The 5,347-nt window shown below is 51.7% G+C and overlaps 1 protein-coding gene across 1 annotated transcript in view; it reads right to left on the bottom strand.

Annotated features, from left to right (window-relative positions):
• LOC113213697 (transmembrane protein 131) overlaps positions 1–5,347 on the bottom strand; it is a 16,969-nt gene that overhangs the window by 11,321 nt on the left and 301 nt on the right. The gene's annotated exons all lie outside the window — the stretch shown is intronic.

The raw sequence follows: 5,347 nt of genomic DNA, 5'->3' as shown, positions 1-5,347 counted from the left end.
CTAGGGTCGAGCTTCGAGCCTCCGGAGGGGCGGTGCCGGGTCTTTCCTGGCTCCTTAATCCCTTTTAAGTACTCGGCGGCGCGCGCGCTGGCCTGACAGTGGTTGACATGGAGATGCGCAGTCGGTTCTGCGCATGTCAGATCCACCAATGAGAGCGCTTGCGTCCACCTATCTACATTACACCTTAGGGGGGCCCCCCATCAGGCGCACTAATTTCGAGAGAGAATATCGAGTTATTACCAGGCGTGATCGAAAGACGGGGCGGACGAAGAGAGGGATAGAGAGAGCGAGGGGGGGGGGGAGAAAAGGTTGCAAACGAGAACCTTCCGCAGCTGTGAGGGGCACGCAGCCCAGGCCGTGCTTGGCCGGCATTGGAAAAACAAACAAAAACCTGGAAAACCTCTCTATACTTTACGGGTGCCACAAAACACGCTTTAGGCACTAACGCGCAGCGTGCTGTTTCACGCCGTGTGAAAACCAATTCCTCCAGAGTAAGAGCAGGAGCGTCGTCGTTTCCTCCACGTTAAATCTCCTTCGCTCCAGCAAACGTCTCCGGACCGCGCGTGACAGACGCCTGCGGGTCCTCCAGGCCATCATCTGCGCCCCTCCGGCGGGTCTCCAGGAGGTGATCGGGTGCAGGCTACAGCCTCCTGTCCTGGACGCGTGCGACAGATCGACACACAACCTCTCTCTCTCTCTCTCTCTCCCACCTCCGCCGTCATGCAGATTCGTCCCATACCACCCCCACCGAGGGGCCGCGGGGACGGCACGCAGCCACCGCATAGCAACGACCACCACCACATCAACATCCTCTCCCTCCCCGAGGCACGTCTGCGCGTCTACCCCTCCCTTTCGCCCGCGGAATCAAAATCAATCGCAGCTACACCTCCCCTCCCCCGAGCTTCCGGCGCGACGAAGATGTCGTACCCCCTTTCCTCTACCCTCTCCCCACCCCCTTTCTTTCTTTCTTCCTTCCTTTCTTTCGGTTTCGGGTGGAAGTCACGCACTCTCAATAACCCTCCTCAAGCCTCTACTCTACACCCTAAGCGTGTGAGACTAATATTAATTAGGCCACACACTTTTTGGGATGTGAACGCCATTCGCGCACATGGAGAAAAAAAAACCTGTTGTCTCAGCTAGAATCGTGACTGAGTGATTAGCAATTTACTTTTTTGTTGTTGCTGACATAGCAAAAAAATAAATAAAATAAACTGCTAATAATTTAGCAACGGTCTCAGCAGTGACAGCAAATCTTTTTTCTCCGTCCACATGGAGGCGGAGGTGTGTTAACTTTAAAGGGAAATTCAGACCTACTCCCTTTAGGGTACGGATGGGAATTCACACACCGACAAGTGTGCGACGTTCAAACCACTCCCGGTGAAAACGCCGTGGTCGCCCTGCTTGAGATTCTCTATTTGAGTGCCGCATGCTGCGAGTCGTATGCCCGCGGCGTGCAACTTTCAGTAGTTTCAGTCGCTCCTGCTCGGCTATAGCCACCTCCACGGCTTCCTCTCCTCAATAGCGGTGCCCCCGCTCTTCTGAAACTAGAACCTGTTAGGGCTGGCAGTTAATTACCGCTTAGCCCGGAGCAGACTGCACCCTGCAAAAGACAAGTCTGCCTCTCCGAACGACAACAACACGATAACAGTTCCTTGTGTTTCTCGGCCAAACTTATCGCGACGGCAAACACAACAGTGTCCTAAGTGCACACATAGAAGTGTGTACTTGCCATAGTACACACAACGAAGTGCTTTGCCCTAGGTAACGTAAACCCATTAGTGTCTATTCTAAAAGTGCGCACTTATGGGGCGCCTGGTCGGTAGGCAACGCGGCCGCACGCTAGCTCGACGGGTCTGCCGTGGACGCCTGGCCGGTAGGCAACGTGGCCGCACGGCCTGCTCGACGGGACTGCCTTGGGCGCCTGGCCGGTAGGCAACGCGGCCGCACGCCTGCTCGACGGGTCTGCCGGGGGCGCCTAGCCGGTAGGCAACGCGGCCGCACGCCTGCTCAACGGGTCTGCCGGGGGCGCCTGGCCGGTAGGCAACGTGGCCGTACGGCCTGCTAGACGGGACTGCCTAGGGCGCCTGGCCGATAGGCAACGCGGCCGCACGCCTGCTCGACGGGTCTGCCGGGGGCGCCTGGCCGGTAGGCAACGCGGTCGCACGCCTGCTCGACGGGTCTGCCTGGGGCAAGGGGGCTTCCTCTCTCCCGGCCGGTGCGAGGTGGATTGCAGCTCGCAAAGGTGCCTCACATGAGCCGGGCGGGCACGGATCAGCTTTACTCGATTTACAGTAGGGGGTAGAGACATGGTGGAGGGGAGGGGGGGTATATGGATTGGTGGACACATTACACTGGAAACGCAAGTGCGCGAATGTCACCCACTTGTAGGTGATGTAGGTGATTATCCATTTAAATAGACCCGAGCGCGCCTGCGGGGGTACAGACAGGTGTGAATTTTCGTTGGAAACTCACACACTTGTGTCTCCACGTGTATAGACGAGTGTCGTTTTAACACCCCTACAAGTGTGCGACATTCGCACACCTTGAGTCTCTTTCGTGCAACGGCGACGTGCTTCCCCGGGGGTCCACGGCGTCCACGGCACCCTGTGCAGAGGGCGGCACCGCCTGCACGAGACCTCCTGGTCCCCCCCGGGAGGTCCGCAGCGCGCGGAGCAGCGCCCTCTCCCGACCACGGCCTCGAGCAGGGCGGAGTAGAGCGCCCGAGCGCCCATCATCCAATCGGACCAGCGCACTAACAAGTCAAGACAACTGTACACACTCGGCGGGGCAAGCTCGTCACACACTCGTCAATCCATAAAAGAAAGTAAAGGGGTGACTGTAGCACTCGTGTTTGTGTTTAATGATTGTTACTCATACGCCTCTGTCTTGTCACGCACTTTTATTTGTGCAGCAGAACCGCGACAGCGCACTCATCGTTTCTGCCTTGTTGTAGGGCGATGGATACTTCACTCAGCCAGAAATTGAACGTCGACTCAACGTTGAATCTACGTCGAAGTTACGTTGAATTTCGGACCATTTAATGGTCAGATCAAGGTTGATTCAGCACCGGCATTGATAGACGTCGATGCATAGCCGGCTGGGTAAGAACCTTATAGCCTCGAGATGCAAAAGCATCGGGAAGAACGTAGCGGCGACTAGGTTGGTGTTTAAATGAAATATCAGGGCTGAGTCACGTTAAGCAAGGGATGTCACGATGCCCCCTCCCCCCAATTCACCCAATCTTCTCAAATCTCGGAAAAACACACGCTTTTAAGTTATAAGAAATGTGTGGGGGTTCTCCTGCTTTAGTGCCCCTCCTTAAGAATGTATTAGTGCCTCTAGAAAGGCACTACATGTAGTTACATGTACCAGCACCAACGTTTGGCGTTCAAAGACGCCAATATTTGGCGTTCAAAGACGCCAATATTTGGCGTTCAAAGACGCCAATATTTGGCGTTCTTAGAAGAACGCCGACCAGTTTGCAGTGCTCGCTCACCCCTGCCTGTGTGTTTCCAGTGCGCCCAATAATATTTACTTGCAATATACCTCAAACCTGCATTTCGAGGAAGAGAAGGGTGCGTGCGGGTAATCGGGTGTTTTCAAGGGCGAAATGACATGGAAAACGATATCGTGACGACACTAATTTTTTGCCGTTTCGATATCGTTTCGACATCACGTTTCGCGCATGGCAAGAGGATGCGGTCGCGACGGCACTACTCAACTTTGCTTAACAAGTCATAGCAGAAGCCTCCATACCCCAGGAGGAACTGGAGAGCCTTCAAGTGTACGTCGTCGTCAAAATGGTAGACGTTTTAATGTGTATTCTTTGATTTAACTTGATGTCATTGCGATCATGATTTCACTCAGAACCATAGTTGTGTTACACTGACCACACCAAAGGCTCCCATGTCCCTTGTTCATCCCTGATGGATGCAGCCCAATTAGACAAAAATGACTGTCGGAACAATGTCGAAACGGTGGCGTACAGACCATCGGTCCAATATCGTTACAACACTCAATTACCCTTTTCCCTCCACTTTTCCCCCCTTTCTTTTTTTGTATGCCATAGCTTAGCTTAAAGTTGGAGTCCATCTTTTAGTTGATGAGAAGAGAGCATTTAGATCACATACTTTCTGCCCTGCAACATTAACAATTTTTGCACCATCACTCTCTGATAAGTTGAGCGACAACAGCATGTTCAGATCAACAACCAAATGCAGGAACTGGCAAGATAAAGGACAGCACATAATGGCTAATGCACTTAAAAAATAACCATGGGTGACACTGAACAAAAGGAGAAGAAACATGGACAAAGTGATTTTAATTTAGCTAAGCCATGCCTAATGTTATGTAACTAAAAGCTTGCATGCTTAGTTTGATATTCAGCTACTACAGTACAATTCGAATGGCACATACACAAGAACGGTACGGACAAACAGAAAAATTCAGTACTAGCTAGTTCCAACATTACATTCCAACGATTAACATTACAAACATAATAATTACAAATCAGTTAAACAGTTATATTACAGAAATACAGTGTACGTTAAGTCTCTGGAATTTTGCTCTCTAATGTCTGATAAAGTCTCGAAAAATTATGAATATTGAATCTAACAACCGTATGTTGTGTATTCCACACAGAACACAAAAATAGAATGTCAACCCAAAAAGGGATTTGATGTTTCAAAAATTTAAGGATATTAAGAATCGGCCTGAGCATGCAATGCATACTTAAATGAGCATAGTGGATTAATAGTTACCAATGACACACAGAACTCCGGCAAGCAGATGAAATGCCATCGTGACTGAAGGAGATGCAGCAGGGGACTCTACACCACTTCACTCTAAAGACAAGGAATTTAAAAAAAAAAATAAGAAAAAAAATAGGGAGAGAACAAGTACGGCTTTAGGAACACTTTGAGGAGAAGTGAGTAAAAATAATGTGACACCCTAAGCAATAGGTCTCCCACACCACAACCAAGTGCATAGTGGAGTAGGGTGGGGAAAGTTAGGAAGGTGGGAGGGATGCAGCAGCACTGACTCGAAAAGCTGCAAAGCTTCGCCCAGAAGAGCCGTCTTTGGGTCTTCCAAGGGCCCAGGAGGACTGGTCAGGACGGCTCCAAACACAAACGCCCCCCTTCGTTGGCGGGGCTACAGAGCGGCAGAGAAAAGCGCCCTCCTTGACCTTCCACGACGAGTCACCGCCACAGGAGGCGAACGAGGTCCTGTCGGAGGCAAATCTAGCGCTTGTAGCATTCCCTTAAAGGGAGCTGAGAAGAGGGCAACGAAGTGATCGGTGCATCAAAAACACAGTCCACCCACCCGGTCGAAGGGAGGGAGGGGGGGG

This window comes from Frankliniella occidentalis, unplaced genomic scaffold, assembly GCF_000697945.3.
Source record: "Frankliniella occidentalis isolate FOCC.00 unplaced genomic scaffold, Focc_3.1 Scaffold37, whole genome shotgun sequence".
Classification (NCBI taxonomy): Eukaryota; Metazoa; Arthropoda; class Insecta; order Thysanoptera; family Thripidae; genus Frankliniella; species Frankliniella occidentalis.
Note: the sequence above shows the minus strand (reverse complement) of the source record. Positions and strands in the feature narration are given on the sequence as shown.